A 19,760-nucleotide genomic window follows, 5' to 3' on the forward strand; every position below is an offset into this window, starting at 1 on the left:
ACTGTGGGCTGGCAACCTGGCCAGACAGGATAGTAGGCTGAGGCTTCCCATTACATCAGGGATGCTCTGCCGCACTTGAAGTCAAGGGCTAGGCTGCAGAGCCCGAGGTCCCAATCAATGCACAACTAAGTTGAGCAACGAATTGATGCTTCTCTCTCAAAAAGAAAAATAGTTAAAACAGGACATCAAAGCACTACGAGTACAAAACCCTTGGCTGTCTCAGTTAACAGCCCTCAAAAATCAGTCACACGGCGAGGGGCGTGTCTCTCCTTGAGCGCGCGTGCGCGCGCCCAGGGGCGTGCTCTTCTCAGCACGCGCCCAGGGCCGGGTCCCCCTCGTGCGCTGCGTGGACTCCGGAAACACAGCTGCCTCACCAAGTCTGCGCATGTGTAAACGCTGGTGGGACTGGATGGGCGGGCAGGCGGAACACGAAATTGCTGGGAAAGGGGTCCAACGGCACAGGGAGGGCGGGGAAATGCAGAAGGGGCGTGGCAGAAGGCGGAAAAATTGAAATCAGCTGACGGGGTCTCGTGACAGCCTGGGCGGGGGCGACGCAGGCGTATTGGAGCGCTGTCGCCCAAAGCCTGAAGGAAGATGGCGGCCTCCAGATTGAGCCTCTGAGAGGCAGAGGGAGGAGGCGGAGGGGGCGGGGAGGCAGCGCCACGGCCGCACAGGAACCCGCGGCAACGAAGCTACAGATCCCCGGCGGGGGAAAGGGGAAGTGGTGAGCGGGAGAAGACCGGAGGTCGTCTCATCCCATTCTGGACGCAGAGCCGGCGGCAGGAGGAGGTCGGGCTGGAACCTCTTCAGCCTCCCGCAAGGTAAACCACTTTGGGCACTAGATTTCGGGGCTCTGCTTTACCTTATCCCCACGCCGCGGGGACTTGGGGGGCTAAGGGCAGGGAAACGGAGGGATGGTTACTTGGCCGCTGCAGCCTCCAGCCGCTTAGGAAGGCACCTTACCCCCCCCCCCCCAAGCTGCTGATCTGGTTCCTCCTGTCGGACCTTCCCCAACCCCCCGATCCTACTGACATTCGCTCCGGGCGCTCCCTTGGTCAGCCCTACCCTGCTGTTTTGTTTTTTATTTTTTTTGCGTTGTTTTCTCATTTTCTATCCACCACTCCCGTCAGCACATCTTCACCCTACACAGCTCTTAATTTCCCGCTGGGCTCCGCCCTCGGGATTCCCTTGCAGCCTCCTACCTAGTCTGAGCGCTCTAATCGATACATGTTGGCAACTCTTGTTATCCTCGGGTCAGCCGCCCTCCTCCCACCCCACGTCCCGCCGTTACTTTGACTTTCTTTGTTGAGCTTTGTTTCGTTTTCTTAGGAAATGGGGAGCACCCATGTCGTTTCTTCTCCAGTCTTCCTCCTTTTCCAAAATCAACTGTACCCCAAGGCTTTTCCTTTCTGCAAAGTAACTTATTTACGGTGGCCTATCCTCTACTGTGGTTTTGCCTCTGAATGCGGCCTTTGGAGTGGGTAATGTAGGACTTAGACGCCCAGTGAAGGGGGCTGTTAAACGCAGGTTTGATTTAGTACACTTAAGGAGAATGCTTTCGCTTAAGTTTGTCTCCTTATTGTCGTGTGTTCAGTTAACCACTCATGACTTGTGATTGTTTCCTTTATCAGTTGCTTAGGGGGGAAGAAAACTAATGACACCCCCCCCCCCAATAGTGGCAGTGGTCTCTAAAGTAATTATTTGGCTCCTCTGCTTTTCTCTTTGACCCCGTCCTGATTTCCCTTAAAAAGAAGGTCCTCTACCGGATGCTTCCATTAGTTGCCTCTACTCTCGGAAGGCTTTGTGCTGTAGGGTTATTTTGAGCCTTTTGGAGTGGAGTGTGTCTTCGGAAAAAAAAGTAGTTTCAGAACATTTCTTCAGGACCTGCCTCAGTGATTGTCTTCCTTATTGTATTTTCTTTCTTAATGGCTTTGAAAATTTTCTACGTTTGAAAGTACAGTCTGTATAGTTTGAGGAAATTGCTCCCAGTGGTTAGATTTTGTAGGGTTTTACCAGTATCTTGTGAGTTTTTGAGAATATGAAACTGGACTTACCTTAAGTAAAAATGGAAATGCTAAAACTGCTTGTCAAAAATTTGGTATCCTAAAAAGACTTGAATTCACTATTTGGTTTCTGGAAAGTGCTTTATTGTTTGACTTAATTTAATATATAACAAAACATTGTTAACATTTTAAATGTACTGGGAAAATGTTTAAGCAGCTATGTCTCAAACTTGTGTTTTGCTATTAATATCACAGTGGAACATAAAACCTTGTTTAGATAATATATTCCTTAGAATATAATGTTTGGAAATTGGAAGTAGAACTTATTAAGGGAGGAAAAGAGGAGTCAGAAGGTTATTAAGAGAAATAGTCCAGTTCATGGAAAGTACCACCATTTGTATTCCATTGGGAGGCAATGGATGTTCCTATTTTTCTAAAGTGGTAGTAGTAAGTAAATAGTCTAAAAGATATATGAATGTTATTGGTATAAAGTTATGGAATCACGGAAAGCATGCGTTATTTGAAATAATTTAACGTTATCCGTAAATAAATAGAAGCTGATTGCCTAGGTGGCTTTAACAATGTTGGCTTTATTAAACTTTTCAAAAGGTTGATAGTGCAGCCTGCTTCTCAATTAGGTACTAAATTATTTTAGAAATAAAAAGGCTCTATTTTAAGTAATTTGGCTCCATTTCTTAATCAGTTCTATTTACATAGGTGAATTTGAGGTTACCATTGAACATAACTTTCACCTGCTTCCCTGATTGAAGTACTTAATAAAATTTGTAAAATACAGACATACTTTATTTTCCTGCACTTCGCTTTATTATACTTCACAGATGTCGAGTTTCCTACAAATAAAATGCAAGATCTTCAGCAGCAAAAAGATTACTACTCACTTTATTGTGATACTCAGTTGCATTGGTCTGGAACCAAACCTGTAATATCCCCTAATTACACCAGTACAAGCAAAGCTATGCAAATAATTGTAGCAAAAATTTGGTTGCTACTAATTGTTTTAGGTCTAAATATTGACTAATGTTTAGAAGTAATTAAAGGGAAGTTGTTGTGAAAATCGTTTAAATCATGCTTCTCAACTTTATCAAACCCAGTAAAGACCTTTTTATTTTAAGCAATTTGTAACACCTTTTACTACCCTGAAATAGTTTAGAAATAATATAATCACTCAGGTTGAAAGCTTTGCTGTCACTGTTAAAACAGAACTGGACTGACTTCAAATTCATGACTTTTTTATTTTTTAGACCTATTAAACAATTGAGGCCACAGAACAAACCTCTGCCCCAAAATTTAAGGAGAGAAAGAGTAGACCTGAATTCACATTCATTTTCGCTAGATACAACTGGACACTGGTAAGAGTTCATACGGAATAGCTGACAAAGTGATGAAGGCTCAGTGTGCCTTCTTCCAATCACTTTATCCACATACTGCACTAGGTACTGTACTTCTAGAAAAGATTGTAAAGGGTTCTGGGAGTATCTGTTGTGGTGCTGACATAGAGGAGGGGCAAAAACTCTGCTTTGATTGTTCCCCTGTATCAAGTCAATGAAACAAAAGCCTTAATCTTTTAAGGGAAGAGCTTCTCTGCTGGCCCTGTTAGTGAGCATTCATTGAGTTGAGGAAAGACAAAAGAAAGGAGGAAAGAATCTTCTCCTGGGAAAGGGGCACTGAGCCTCAAACTGCAGCCAGGGGATCACACCTCTGAGATCCAGGTACATAGAATATGCATAAGACTGAATGTTAATCATACAACAGCAGCAACTGTACTCCAAGTTAAGAATCTTTGATTAACAAGTAACTGCAGAAGACTACTAGGAGCAGAACAAGATTATTCAAGGAGGCACAGCACAAAGAATCAAATAGACATTGCTTTAGTAAACCAACCCCCATGGGAGCCACAAGCTATTGTGCAGGTGTTTGAAACCTGTGATACTGTGGATAACCATAGCAACAGCAAATCTTAACCCAGCCCAACTCCTAAACAGATTAACACCCTGTACTAAAGACCTAGCAAAGAATAGGCATGCCCATTTCCAGTTACAAAAATTATTTACCTTAATTTCTGCTGTCCTAGAAAACATTTCTAGCTTTCAACAAAAATTACAAGGCAAAAATTCCCAAGAAAAAGAGAAATCATCATAACTAGGGTTTGATTAACAGATGCTATTATATAATAGGGAATTTAAAATGACTATAATTAATATGTTAAAGATATGAACAAAAAAATGGAAAAAATTCCAGATCAGTTGGGTAATTTCAGCTGAGAGATGGAAACTATAAGAAACAACTAAAAGGAGCCTGACCGCAGTGGATAGAGCATCAGACTGGTTCTCGGAGGACCCAGGTTTGAAACCCTGAGGTCACCAGCTTGAGCACAGGCTAATCCAGCTTGAGTGCAGGGTCACTGGCTTGAGTGTGGGATCATAGACATGACCCTATGATCGCTGGCTTGAGCCCAAGGTCGCTGGATTGAGCAAGGGGTCACTTGTTCTGCTGTAGCACACACACCCCTCCACCCCCATCGAGGCACATATGAGAAAACAATCAATGAACAACTAAGGTGCCACAACGAAGAATTCATGCTTCTCATCTCTCTCCCTTTCTGTCGGTCCTTCTCTCTGACTCTCTCCGTCTCTGTCAATAAAAGAAAAAAGAAACAACTAAAAGGAAATGCTAGAAATTTCATTACACAGTAAAGAAATGCAGAAAACCTTTGGGCTTGCCAGTAGAATTGAACAACCAAAGGAAGAAGCAGTGAACTTTTAGATGTCAGTAGAAATTACCCCACTGAATACACCAAAAGAAAAAGTTTTAAAAAAGAACAGAAAAGCTGTCTGGTTAGCTTATTTGGTTGGAGCATTGTCCCGATATGACAAGGTTGTAGATTCATCTCTGGTCAGGGCACATACAAGAATCAACCAATGAATGCATGGGTGAGTGGAACAGCAGATCAGTGTTTTACTTCTCTCTTCCCTCTTCTCCCTTTCCCTCTCTATTTAAAAATCAGTAAAAATAAATTTAACAACAACAAAAGAACAGAAAATGCAAGAACTTGGGGATAATATCAAACATTTTAATATATAAAAAAATTGAAATTTGAGAGAATAGGGAATAAATATTGACATATGTGAGGAAATAATTCATACTTTTCCAAAATTAATATCAGACATCAAACCACGATCTAAGAATCTTAGAGACCAGCAAGCAGGATAAATACTTGGCCCCCCAAAACGCAAGCAAAACATACCTATGTACATTATATTCAAACTGATGTTAAAAAAAGACAAAATATCTTTTTCAAAGTTATTGATTGATTTTTTAGAGAGAGAAACATTGGTTTGTTGCTTCACTTATGTATGCATTCATTGGTTGATTCTTGTGTGTGCCCAGACTGGTATTGGAACCCACAACCTTGGTGTATTGGGTTGACACCCACTGAGCTACCTGGCCAGTGCCTGAAGAAAATCTTGAAGGAAGTCAAAGAAAACAGTTACAGTAGAGAAACCATGCGAGCAAGGAGACAATTAAACAGTAACTTTGAAGTGCTGAAAGAAAAACACAGCAATATTATCTTTCAGAAATGAAGATAGAGGGTGGGGACAGGTGGTGAACATACAATATAGTGTACCGAAGATATGTTGTAAAATTGTGTACTTGAAACCTGTAAAATTTTATTAATCATTGTCACCCCAATAAATTCGGTTTAAAATAATGAAGATAAAATATAAACATTCTCAAAAGCCAAGAGAACCCAAAGTATAATTTCTTAATTTACATGGTAGGCTCATTCTGGGAAAATTATGTACATATTAAACTGGAAAACATACTTTGTGATTTATGTTTAATATAGAATTAAATTGTGGGGTCAGTTAATTATAAGTAGGTTTTAACCTATGTGAATGACCATTTGTATATTTGAAAGTTAATTGAGGACGGTTCCTCAATCTGTGGGATTGTCTTGTACATTTAGGGGTATCTAGCCTTATCCACTAAATACTAGTAGTGTTTCTAATAATAGTGTCTCTTAGTGGTCTCCAACCATTAGTTTAGTTCAAAATCTTACCAATGTTTTTCAGCACGTTTTTCTGTGTCATCCGTATTCACATGTCCATCACATGGCAAGCATACTTCTTAATCATGATTTTTAATCATAGGAACTCCTTTGAGATTCACAGATTTAAGGGAGAGATCAGGAGAATCTCTCATGCCACCATTACTCTGATGTCATATCTCTGTAAAAAAAGAGATTCACAAATTTAGGGAATAGTTTTGTCCCAAGCAATTGAAGCCAACAGGGCTGTGATTATTTTTGCTAATTTAAGACAGTTACCTGTTCAAATGTACACTTAAATGGGGTTCATTCAATAAAGATAAACTTTTAATTTGCTAGTAGTTCTTTTAATATGCTCTTAACTTTATTCACCAGGCTACCTATTTGAGTTTTACTTGTATTTTTATGGACTACTTATAAAGAAAGTGATTTCTAAAACAGCCTAAAATCAGTGGGATGCTGTCTCAGAACTCTCAGTTGCTCTTGGACGTAGATCACACTGCCGAAGCGATATTCACATATTTAGCACTTGCCCGTTGGCAGTATCTCTTTGCATTTGGTCAGTAAGAATTTGATATTTTGATGAGCAGATTGAAAACAAAACCCCTAAAGAAATCTAAAATAACTGTTTTGATGTTCTGATTTTGTCAAGTAGAGTTGTTAGGACATAATTGAAGGATTCATAAAGTTATGAATGTAAGAGACTTTTTCGAATATTTAATAAATTCCTTCCTAATTATATTAAAATTTAAGATCTTTCACATGGATTTCAGACTTATATTCCTTAGTCCGTTAGTGCTGTGGGTTTCTCTCTTCCTCCAACTTCTAGTCAAGATACAGAATGTCTTTTGGATGTTTATAAAATCTTAGAATAGGTAAGCCATTTCTCCCCAAAACCGGAGCGCTTCCAGGTTTAATGTTAAAAAGTGGAATTTTCGTGTTTTCTTCTTTTTTTTTTTATTTATTTTATTTTATTTTTTCATTTTTCTGAAGCTGGAAACAGGGAGAGACAGTTAGACAGACTCCCGCATGCGCCCGACCGGGATCCACCCGGCACGCCCACCAGGGGGCGATGCTCTGCCCATCCTGGGCCTCGCCATGTTGCGACCAGAGCCACTCTAGCGCCTGAGGCAGAGGCCACAGAGCCATCCCCAGTGCCCGGGCCATCTTTGCTCCAATGGAGCCTTGGCTGCGGGAGGGGAAGAGAGAGACAGAGAGGAAAGCTCGGCGAAGGGGTGGAGAAGCAAATGGGTGCTTCTCCTGTGTGCCCTGGCCGGGAATCGAACCCAGGTCCTCCGCACGCTAGGCCGATGCTCTACTGCTGAGCCAACCGGCCAGGGCTTCTTTTTTTAAGTTAACTTGATAGATTTGGGAGCGTTCTGTAAACTGAAGCCCTGTGGCAGAGTTAGGAATAATAGGGCTATTTCTGAGCCAAACTGGAAACTTACAGGTTGTTATTTTGCGTTTGGTGAAAGGAGAATGGTAGGAATTTAAATATCTTGTCTTTTATGAAATAGAAAGAAAATAATGTTTGGATATTAGGATACTTAGTGTAAACCCTTAAGTTGTATTTTTCATATGCTTAGGAAATTTTGTCCCGCACTGTACTGATAAAAAAACAAAACAACCAGCTAAAAGTTAAAATAAATGGTAATTGAAAATTTCTTTTACCCAGTATGGTCTATAATAGAGCAAGATTATTAAGTGACTATTTGTGAGCTGTTGAGTTTATTGAACTAGTACAATTTGTTTTTGCATAAGTCAGGTTAGCTTCAAAAACAGAATAGAAATTAGGTCTAAAAAGTTTCAAGAATATGTACAAAAATAAGTAAATGATCTATAGCAGTGGTCCCCAACCTTTTTTGGGCCACGGACTGGTTTAATGTCAGAAAATATTTTCACAGACTGGCCTTTAGGGAGGGACGGATAAACACGCAAAATAAAATTATGCAACCAGCGTAAAAAACCATGATATTTTTAAATATAATTGTCGAACTTACAAGACAAGTATCAAGAGTGAGTCTTAGACGGATGTAACAAAGGAAATCTGGTCATTTTTTAAAAACAAAACATCGTTCAGACTTAAATACAAATAAAACGAAAATAATGTTATTTATTCTTTCTCTGCGGACCGGTACCGGTCAGCGGCCTAGGGGTTGAGGACCACTGATCTATATAGCATTGACTTCACAGAGTTACTTAAATGAACAACACATTTCTTAAGTTTTTTTTTCAGGTAAATATTTCAAGGCATTTTTAAGTTCTGGAAAGGAAAGAGTCATAGTCTTGCATCTTGGAAACAATGTTAATTTTTTTTTTTTTTTTTTTTTACAACAGAGACATGTCTATTTTGTGAGAAATAAGAATTACTCCCTCAGATGAAATCAGCATATGTATGATTAAAATATGAAGACAGGTATCTTTTTCAATATTTGATTATATTGAATAAATAAGGCCAACAAAATTAACTTCTGTTCTATATATATGCTTGCCCCTTTCTCAATTAAGACACTACTAAAAGTGTTTCTTCAGATTTAGGGGTTGCTTTTGAATTTCTTTTGCCCTTTAATTTCATGAATATATGTACAGTTTCTATTTGGAAAGGCATAGAATTTTTTTAAAAGGATGGGGTGGGGGTCTTAGATAATTTTGCCCTACCCTATGGTGAGGGAAATATTTAAAAAAATATTTTGATGTGACGGACAATGCAAATGTTTGATTATTATAACTTCTGAGTGGTTATTTGGAGATACGATTTTCAGCTTAACTTTTTGACAGTGCCACTGGCTTTCTCTAATGATGTTATCCCTGGAGTTATGGGGTTCTTCAGCAAGAGCTAAGAAGGGATGTACTAAAACCTTACTTTGTGATCTATTTTATAGCTGTTTAACATAGGTTATTGTAAACATTGTGCATACTAATTTGTTTATTTAGAAGGAAATGCTTTTCCTTATAATTGAGTTACATATTAAAACATGAAGTTGAAAATTAAAGAAAGAAGGTTAAAGTTAAAAGTTTCTCCCATACACAGCACATTCTAAGACCATCTAGTTGTAGCTTTTTAATTTGGGTAAAAATTAATGTTCTGTTAACCATTTATGTTTTTTACCTTTTATTTGAAACTAAACTGGCCTGGTGATATAATTCACTCAGATTTTGAATCCACTTATAAATATAAGTAGGTCTTTAAGAAGCCAGTAATATTCTTTCTGTTGTTACTCAAAATTGATTACACAAAGGATTAGCCTTTGCTTTAGCAATGGTTCTTCTTCCCCCTGTATTTTCAATAGGATAGTTCTGTATAAGGAAGTGGTACGTTCATAAATTAGTTCTTATCATGTGAATATCTACCATATTTTCAGATGTAGTTTTATAAAGTAGCAGAAAAAGTGTTTCTTTTGTAGGAGAGTTAGGTCAGAAAATAAGGGCTAAGGCAGTGTTCCCCAACATAAAAGGTATCACCTACAGCCAGATTAAAAGAACTTTACTTTAGATACCCATATAACCCACCTCTAAAATTCTCACATTAATGTTTTACTATACTTACTTTTTTTTAATTAACTTTTATTTATTGATATAGCGAGAGCGTAAAGAAAAGAGGTGGGGCGGACATGGAGCTGTTCCTGTATGTGCCCTGACCGGGGATCGAACTGGCAACCTCTGTGCTTCAGGACAATGTTCCTACCGGCCAGGGCTATACTTGCTATATTTATATATAGTTTTCCATCTTTCTGTCCTTCTTAGTTTTTGATGCATTTTAAGACAAACTCTTGTTTTTAATTCATTACTTAAGAGCAGAGTTAACAATGAAAAAGTTTATTCTTCTATGAACTCAAAATGGAAAAATTAGTATCATATCTGTTCTTAGGAAGTTTTCATATTTGTGTAAAAATCAGTTCCAGTTGGTCATGCAAAATACATGGTTTAAAGCATATAGCTAGTTCCTTAATTCATTCACTAATGTATTATTTTTCTGAATAAACATTTTCATTCTTGGCTAAATGAAAGTTGGTTCTGTTCAAGTTTTTACTGAACATAAGCCATGTGCGCACAACGTAACTTTTCTCTGTGTGCAGATTCTTTTGCTTATACCTCAGCTATAACCTGCTTGGGTGCCTGTACTGTTAAGTTCCTTCTTCTTGTTTTTTATTTTTAGTGTCAATTTGATGTAGGCTTCTGGTCTGCAGACTCTCAGATCTTGCAGTTTTGTGTCAAAATCTTATCTCCTACAAGATCATTCTCATTTTATCTATAAAGGATTATCTATAAAAGATGTTAAATGGATTGTCAGTGTTAAAGCCCGTCATAAATTGGTTAATGTGAGAATATTAAATATTGCTCGAAAGTATAAAGCAAGGGATTCATTGAAAATGGTGAAACTAGCCATAATGCCTGTGTTGCTCTCCATTTGACTGTTTAAACCCTTACTACAGTTGTCCCAGGAGAACAAACTGAGAAGTTGCAAAAAGATTCTGTTGATGTTGTAATGTTAGGATACAGAATGCAAAAAACTGAAGCCGAATTGCAAAAATTGGAGACACTTTCGATGTGAGTTAGTTAAAATCAGCATGTAAACTTTTTTTCTCATGAAAATGTTGGGGTAGGTCTTTGAGAATTTGAAGTGGGACAGTTGCAGAAGTGAAGGAGGTGAAATTTAAGCCATTAGTTTGAACTTGCTAATTTGAATAGTGTCTCAACTGGCCGGATGGCAAATACTGGTGATATGGCTGCTACCAACTGTGTTCCAACAAACTTTACATTTTCTTTTAGTTGGACAGTTTATTGGTATATAGAATCTGCCTATAAGTGATTATTGGTGTGACCTGCTTGATGCTCGAGTTGCTTGATGATAAAAATTGTAAAGGTTTTCATCAATTTTAAAGGGAATTATATAGTTGCTTAAGAGTTTTTGCCTATTAGCAATAATTTTAGAACCACTTTTAGAGTTTTTCAAAGAAATATGTACAGAGAAGATATTGAATGGAGATTATTTTTGTGGGGTGAAGTTATTTTTTCCAGAAGTTTCTTAAACTATAGTTAACTTGTAGGCATCACACATACATTATAATTTTGAAATATTAGATTGGTTTCATGTAAAGAAACAGTTCTAATTAAGATTCAAAATCTCTAAGTGGAGGATATTTAAAATGCAGTAATTAAGGGCCTGACCGGGTGGTGGCGCAGTGGATAAAATGCAGTAATTAAGATTGTCTTGCAAAATAGTAATCTTCTGTAGGAATAAAGTTGAAATAAAAGCTTAAGTGTTAGGTTATAGTTGACAAGATAATTTTTAAAAATTTCAGCTCTCGTGATTATCTTTAGTATATATTTTTTTCCTTTTAAATGTTTTAGGAAATGTACATTTTAAAGAATAAAGTAATGACACCCTGTATACTCTGACCAGTTTAAGAAATATGATATTTTGGTATAGTTATTTTTGAATGAGAAGGTAAACACCATGAGTACTGATTAAATCAATAGAACACTACTTTTAAAGGTAGAAAGTCTAGGTGATGAACATTAATGATATACATTGAATAGTACAAGGATTAAAATTAATAGATAAAAGAAGACAGGTAAAATTATGTAATTTAATAACGATAACTTTCCCCCATAATGCCTTAATATGTACAGGAGCCTATAAGTAATCTTGAAAATGAAAGAGGTAATAGAAATACTAAAAATAACTGTTGCTGTTGGGGTGGTATATTTAAAGTCGATAATGATTATTATGGTTGAGTTAATAGTTTTGAGTGCTTATTCTAAGCCAAGCCTTGTACTAACCCCCTTTATTCAAGTTATCTCATACCGTATAGTACTTACCATAGCCCTTTGAGAAAGATATTCTCATCTATATTTTATAAATGAACTGTAAAGACATTAAGAAACTTTTGTTCAAAGTCAGTGCAGCCAGTAAATGGCAGTTATTTATTACTAGTCTGTCTTTGGCCATATGTAATGTTTTTAAAATTCACCATCCTTTCCTTGGTGATAGATTATTAAAACTACTTCAGTGTGTATATTAATGTAGCTTCTTGTGTTAGTCATTAAGTAACATTTAATGGATGGAATAGCAACTCTAGTATATGCCATGGGGAGGTATTCCAAGTCCGTCTTGCCAGAGTGAATCAATCATCCCTTGACCACTACCCTTGGAGGGGCCCTTCATTTATTTTCTAATTGGTTCTCTCACTTTGATACATAGTACAAATGTTCTTGTCCTATTTTTCTGATATTTGTTCATTGCCATTATCCACTACTGAGGTATCCTCATGGAGTGAAAAATAGTTCCAGACCAATTGCCTTCATTAAAGAAATGACATTATCACAAAGTAGTTGAGTTTTTACTGAGTTTTTAAAAGAGATTTGCTTGAAAATTTAGTAATTTAGAGTGGTTAATACTATACTGTTGAGAAGTAGGCCCCAGCCTCAGATCTCATTGATCTGTTATTTTTTAAAGCTCAATGCTAATTAAAATAGTATTTTTTTTCTGTTTTTGAACTTTCCTTAAAGATCATCTTGAAATTATGTATTGGTTGCAAATTTCTGTCATGTTTGTTTTGAACACTTTGTTTTAAAAAGTTTAAAGTTTATCTATATAGATGGAAATATTTTAAGATTTACTTTTAAATGGTAGTTTTTCAGCATTTGAGGCTTCATTTTTCTTTTATTTATTTTTTGCTCCATGTTCAGTATGGTCATTTGTTTCACTGTTTGAAATTGTGGGTTTCCAACAAGTGCTTAATTATATTTTCAGGTGAAGATAAATAATTAGAATTAGTTCTAAATCTAGGAATGTGCTTTCAAATGATCAGTCTATAATTACATTGTCAGAATGACTTTATTTTGATTTCCTAAATTCGAGGGAAGGTAGTTTAAGTTAAGTACATAGAGTGTAGAGTTAAGCAGGTTGAATCCAAAGTCTGATCTAACCACTTACCAGCTGTGTGACCTGGAGAAGTGATTTAATTTCTCTAGCAGCTTTCTTGTCAGTCATTTGAGGATAATCATACATGTATCGTAGTTTTGTTATAGGGATAAAATGAAAAATAGATAAACGTGCGGTAAGTGCCTAGCATTAATACGTGATTGATAAAAGCTAACTGTTGGGTAATTTAAGGATATGTCATACATTTTTTCATTAGGATCCCCTAACCTTCCCACTTTTAGGATAATCTTTACTGAGGGTTTGAATTGGAAAAGCGCTATTCTGATTTCCATTTTGAGTACAGACACTAATAATAGCATTTAATTTTTCCATTATTTCTAGGGTTGATTTGGCTACTTAGGTAAGTATCTCCTCCTCTTCTCCAATATACCATTACTTAGAAATTACATGGTTGAAGGCCAGCTTTTCAGGTAGAGGGGCAATTTTCTACCATGTATAGTACTTCCATTTACTAGTCTTTTTTGAATGGTTATTCAGAATTAGATGTAGAATAGCAATATCACTTGTTTCCTGAAGAGTAGTAGAGACATTTAACAGGTGTGCTTGATTTTGGCTATACAGTAGGAGCTTCTGTTGACGCCAGTATATTCTCCAGAGTATTGAAGTACTTTATTAATCCTATATTGTATTTTTCTGTTAGCATTGCCATCTGCATCAGGAATACAGCATTTCATTTAACAGGCCAGGTAGTCAGAAATATTTTTTATTTTTTAAATTTTATTTTCTTGTGGTGAGAACACTTAACAGGAGATCTGTCATCTTAACAGATGTTTAGAGTATATGCTGCAATCTTGTTAGCTGTAGACACAGGCTGTACAGCAGGGGTAGTCAACCTTTTTATACCTACCGCCCACTTTTGTATCTCTGTTAGTAGTAAAATTTTCTAACCACCTACCGGTTCCGCAGTAATCGTGATTTATAAAGTAGGGAAGTAACTTTACTTTATAAAATTTATAAAGCAAAGTTACAGCAAGTTAAAGCATATAATAATAATTACTTACCAAGTACTTTATGTCGGATTTTCACTAAGTTTAGCAGAACAAATCTTTATAAAACAACTTACTGTAGTTAAATCTATCTTTTTATTTATACTTGGTTGCTCCGCTCCCGCCCACCCTGAAAGCTAGAACGCCCACTAGTGGGCGGTAGGGACCAGGTTGACTACCACTGCTGTACATCAGAGCTCTAGAATGTGTTCATCTTGCATAGTCCTCATTTCCTCCTTACCGTAGTTTAGCAACCACCATTCTACTCTTTGCCTTTGTATGTTTGAATATTTTAGGTAATTCATATAGTTGGAATCATGCAGCATTTGTACTTCTGTGAGTGGCTTATTTCACTGAGTATAAGGCCTGCAAAGTTCACTCATGATGTCACATGTTGCAGGATTTCCTTCTTTTTCAGGGATGAATAGTATTCTGTGTGTGTGTGTGTGTTTGTGTGTGTGTGTTTTCCTTTATTCACTTATCCCTTGATGGACATTTGGTTGTTTCCACATCTTGGCTATTATGAATAATGCTGCAATGAATATGGGAGTGCTATTTCTTTGAGATCTAATTTTAGTTCTTTTGGATAAATATCCAGAAGTTTGTTTGCAAGACCATAGGGTAGTTCTATTTCTAATTTTTTTTTTATAAATAAATTTTTATTATAATGGGGTGACATCAATAAATCAGGGTACATATATTCAAAGAAAACATTTCCAGGTTATCTTGTCATTTAGTTCTGTTGCATACCCATCACCCAAAGAGAGATCGTCCTCCGTCACCCTCTATCCAGTTTTCTTTGTACCCCTCCCCCTCTCCCTCTCCCTCTTTCCCTCCCCCACCCTCCGTAACCACCCCACTCCTGTCCATGTCTCTTAGTCTCATTTTTATGTCCCACCAATGTATGGAATCCTGCAGTTCTTGTTTTTTTTCTGATTCATTTATTTCACTCCGCATACTGTTATCAAGATTCCACCATTCTGCTGTAAGTGATCCGATGTCATCATTTCTTCTAGCTGAATAGTATACCATGGTGTATATGTGCCCCATCTTCTTTATCCAGTCTTCTATTTTTTTTTACAGTGATTAAAAGCCTTTAAGCAAACTCTTGGCCAATACAGCAAGAATCCATAAAAGAGTAGTGTTCTTAACATGTTCACCAAGTCCAAGTTGGCCCATCACCATGCCAAATCCCTGAAATATGCAACCCAACCACAGTTCAGTCTGTTAGGAGCTGTCACAGGGAGCAGAAGTCCAGAAAAGTCCACATCCAGGAAAAGTCCTCATGGCACTGGAATTGTTGTCACAATTCTATACTTTGCAGCTCATGTCCAAGTCCCAATGACCGCTGCTTCTAGCTGGTAATGATTCAGGTAGACTGGAAAAGCCATTTGCAGCATGCGTGGATATGGAGCTTCTGTTCTCCTCTGCCTGGAGAGATGAGACCAGGCTGCTCTTCCCTGGAGCTCTGCGACTGTGGCATGGTAAAGAGAACCTTGGGATACACTAAGCAGTCTCGGTGTGGCTTCTTCAGTGTTCCTTGGTTGAAGAGTCCTCTTAGTTTAGTCCAAAGTTGGTTTTTCCAGATGATAGTTCTTAAAATTAGTTTGTAATCCACTTTGGTTCTGGGAGGTAGATGTTGGTACGTCCGCCTACTCCAGCGCCATCTTGTCTCTCCTATTTCTAATTTTTTGAAGAGCTTCAATACTGTTCTACATAGCATTTGCACCATTTTACATTCCCAAGAACAGTATACAAGGGTCCTTATTTCTCTACACCCTCGCCAAAAATTGTCCTTTTTTTGATAATAGACATCTTAATTGGTGTGAGGCGATATCTTGTGGTGTTGAGTTTCATTTCCCTGATAACAACATTGAATATCTTTTTATATACATTTTGGCCTATTGGTATGTCTTCTAGTAGTTTAATTTTATATTAATGTATCATATCTTCTCTTCCGTTCTCTTTTTATCAATTCTAGCCCTGGCTGTTCTAACCTAAGAACTCTGTGGTGCTTTCATCATCCTAACTTAATCTCCAAAGAGTTGTACTTAAGCCTTCTTGATATAAACTTGTTTTAATGTTGCTCATAAAAGATCTGTTTGAGCTACATATTCCTCTAAATCAGGGATACTTATATGGTCATTCTTTAGGTTTTTTAATTCTTAAATTTGCTTTGTTTTTATTTTTGAGATTATTTTGCTTCTCTTCCTACCTCCCAGCAATCCCCCACCCTGACCCCTCAGGATGTATTAGCTATTTATTTTTTTCTGGGTCTTACCCTATATTCTTTGTAGTGCAATTTAAAAATATTGTATTTCTCTTACTTTCATTTTAATTTTAAAGTTTCTTAATTATATCAGCCAGTCTTTGCTAAAATATAGTTTCTTTTTGTCAGTTTTGCCAAGCAAGCCCTTTGGTACAGTCAGTCATTCCAATATATCAGATTACAGATTAGGAATCCAACCTCCACTCTTCAATATCAGTCCATCACTTTTTCTTTTCTCCTTTTTCTTCCATTGTTCCAGTCTTCAACTATATAAGGGGAAAATATCTGTCAACCTTTATTTTTCACTTTTTGGGTACATTCTCAGAGATCTTATATTTCATTTAAGCAGCATAATTTGGTACAAATGATTCAGAAGGCAGGGAGAGTGGTTGTTTGTTTAATATTAGTTTTGATTGGGTGCCTGTGTCATCCCAGATACACAGTCCAGAAAAAGAAGCAAAACAATGTACCAACTGGCAGGACTATATTTAGCTGTCTCTATACATACTTGGAGGAAGATGTCAGTTGACTGTTCAGAGAAATTTCCTTTCTGATAGCAATAAAGGTTTCTCTAAACTGGTTGTCACTGTGGTTCTCTTGTTCTTCAGAGCATGAATTGATGCTTTTCTAGAAAATTTGACAAAACCTCTCTTGGGAGTACATTTTTTTTTTTTTTAAGCAGAGCCAGGGCCCCCGGGCCTCTGGGCCCTCCCACAGCACCGGCGTCATCCGCCATTTGGTGTCTTCTCTGGAAAAGCTCTTGGGAGTATATCTTATAACATCAGCTTTTAAGTGGACATCAGAATTTCTCACGGCATTGCTGCTTTTCATTCAGTCACTCAGATATTTACTTGAATACCTGTTTTGTGTCAGGCACTCTTATAGGCTCTGTGGAGAGATAGACAGATAGAGATTCATCTGTCTATCTCTATCTATCTGAGCTTAACAGACATAAACACCTCTCTAGATATTCTGATAGGATTAATAAATAATAAATATGGTAAATTGCATATTAAACTATAAAGTGAAAGGTGCCATGGAGGAAAAATGAGTCAGATGGGCTAGAGAGGGTAGAATGAGGAGGGTGGTTACAATCTAAAACAAGATAGTAGAGTAGGCATCATTGCAAAGGTGACAGCTGAACACAGATTTGAGGTGAAGATGTGAGCCATATATTGTGTTGGCAAAAAAGTATTTTCGATTGTCACATAGCGTTGCAATTGTTTTGAAGGACTCTGTCAGTGTTATGGTTTTTTCCTTTTGACATTTGATATCAGTCACATTTAGGTTACTTTAGAAGCAAGTTGTGCGTAATTTTGTTTGTAGCCATTAATTTAGGGTTAATTTTAACAGGGAATGCAGAAACGAACATTTTCGGCATATTTTACTTTTTTATTTCCGTAAAGGAAAGAACGCTGCTGAGGCTCACAGAAAGGTATGTGAGGTTTATGGTGTTCATTGCACAACAGAACACATGTCAGAATTGGTTTAAAAAATTCTGTTCTGGAGATTTTTCACTCAAAGATGACCAACGTTCTGGTCAACCTACTGAAGTTGATGATGACCAAATCAAAGCCATAATTGAAGAGAATCGTCATATAACTGTTTGAGAGATTGCAGAGAGGTTAACTGTATTGCGCACAACAATCGAAAATCACTTAAAATGTCTTGGACTCACTAAGAAGCTCGATATTGGGTTCCGCATGAATTGAAAGAGATTCACGTAACACAAATCAATATTTGCAATATGCATCTCAAGTGCAATGAAACCGACCCTTTTTTGAAAAGAATCATCACAGGTGATGAAAAATGGATCATCTACAGTAAAATCATTTGAAAACAATCGTGGTCCAAGTGTGATGAACCAGCACAAACCACATCTAAAGATGAATTGCATCAAAAAAAGGTCATGCTGTCAATTTGGTGGGACTGCAAAGGTGTTGTGTATTTTGAGCTGCTTCCAAGAAACTAGACGATCAATTCAGATGTTTACTGTCAACAACTAATGAAACTGGATGAAGCAATCAGAGAAAACCTGCCAGAACTGGCAAATCGCCAAGGACTTGTGTTCCACCATGATAATGCAAAGCCTCACACATCTTTAGTAACTCGTGGGAAATTACTGGAGCTTGGTTGGGAAGTGATGTTGCATCCCCCATACAGCCCTGACTTGGCACCATCTGATTACCATTTATTTTGAAGTTTGAAAACTCTTTGAATGGTAAAACTTAACAAATGATGATGACCTTAAATCGCACTTGGTTCAGTTTTTTGTTGATAAGGACCAAAATTTCTATGAGTGTGGAATCATGAAGCTGCAAGAAAGATGGCAAGAGGTCATTGAACAAAATGTAAAATATATAATTGATTAAAGTTCATTCTTTGTACAAAAAGTTATTTCACACTATAAAACCGAAATTACTTTCTTGCCAACCCAATAGATACCTAGAGGAAGAGCACTCTACATAGAGCACAGAAGTCTTCAGTAATTTGCTAATGTAAAGAAATGTAGAAGGAATAAAAGCAATTTCAAACCAGAGATGTCTTTGAAAATGCTTTTACTGCTCAGGTATATATCCAAGAGAAATAAAACATGTTTACACAAACCAAATGTTAGAACAGTATGATTGATAAAGCCAAAAAGTAGAATCAATACCAATTTTCATCACCTGATGAATGGATAAACAAAAGGTGGTTATATATATATATATATGAAACTAATCCATGACACAACATGGATAACCTGTGAAAATGTTATGCTAAGTGAAAAAGCTAGTCACAAAAACTACATTGTATGATGCCATTTATTATGAGATGTCCAAAATAGCAAACCCACAGTGACAGTAGATTAGTGGTTGCCAGGTGCTGGGAGTAAAGGGAAATGGGGAGTGACTGCTAACAGAGTTTCTTTTGGGGACAATAAAAATGTTCTAAAAATAGTAGTGTATGTTGTAGAACTCTGAACATACTAAAAACCCTGAGTTTTTACACATTAAAAGTAAAAGGTTGAATTTTATGGTGGGTAAATTGTTTCAAAAGCTGTTATAAAAATGTTTTTGAAAGAAAATGGTTTTATTCTAATTATGAAAAGAATACTTGTTGATTAAAAAAATTGAGACCAGTGTATAAAGATAAAAAAACAAGAAAGCTTAATTGAATCACAATTTTAACCATTGTTTTGCATTATTGACACTTTGGTATAAATCTTTTTTTTTCTTAAGTGAGAAGCAGAGAGGCAAAGGGACAGACTCCTGCATGTGCCCCAACCAAGATCCACCTGCAAGCCCCCTTTGGGGCGATGCTCTGCCCGTCTGGGTCCATTGCTTCGTTGCTCAACAACTGAGCTATTTTAGCACCTGACGTGAGGCCATGGAGCCATCCTTGAGCCATAGTCAGTGCCAGGGCCAACTTACTCCAACCGAGCCATGGCTGCGGGAGGAGAAGAGAGACAGAGAGAGAGAGAGAGAGAGAGAAAGAAGAGGGC

At 37.3% G+C, this 19,760-nt stretch overlaps 1 protein-coding gene across 2 annotated transcripts in view; it reads left to right on the forward strand.

Annotated features, from left to right (window-relative positions):
* Positions 1-491: 491 nt before the first annotated feature.
* Positions 492-19,760, forward strand: part of DNAJC13 (DnaJ heat shock protein family (Hsp40) member C13) — a 129,778-nt gene continuing 110,509 nt past the window's right edge. The window contains exon 1 of one of the 2 annotated variants that reach the window (XM_066350411.1): positions 492-821. The gene's annotated coding sequence lies outside the window, so the exon portion shown is untranslated. Of the gene's footprint in view, positions 822-19,535; positions 19,638-19,760 lie in introns of those variants that run through there. The other variant, XM_066350412.1, reaches the window with a different exon arrangement.

The sequence above is a fragment of the Saccopteryx leptura genome, chromosome 10, assembly GCF_036850995.1.
Source record: "Saccopteryx leptura isolate mSacLep1 chromosome 10, mSacLep1_pri_phased_curated, whole genome shotgun sequence".
Taxonomy (NCBI): domain Eukaryota; kingdom Metazoa; phylum Chordata; class Mammalia; order Chiroptera; family Emballonuridae; genus Saccopteryx; species Saccopteryx leptura.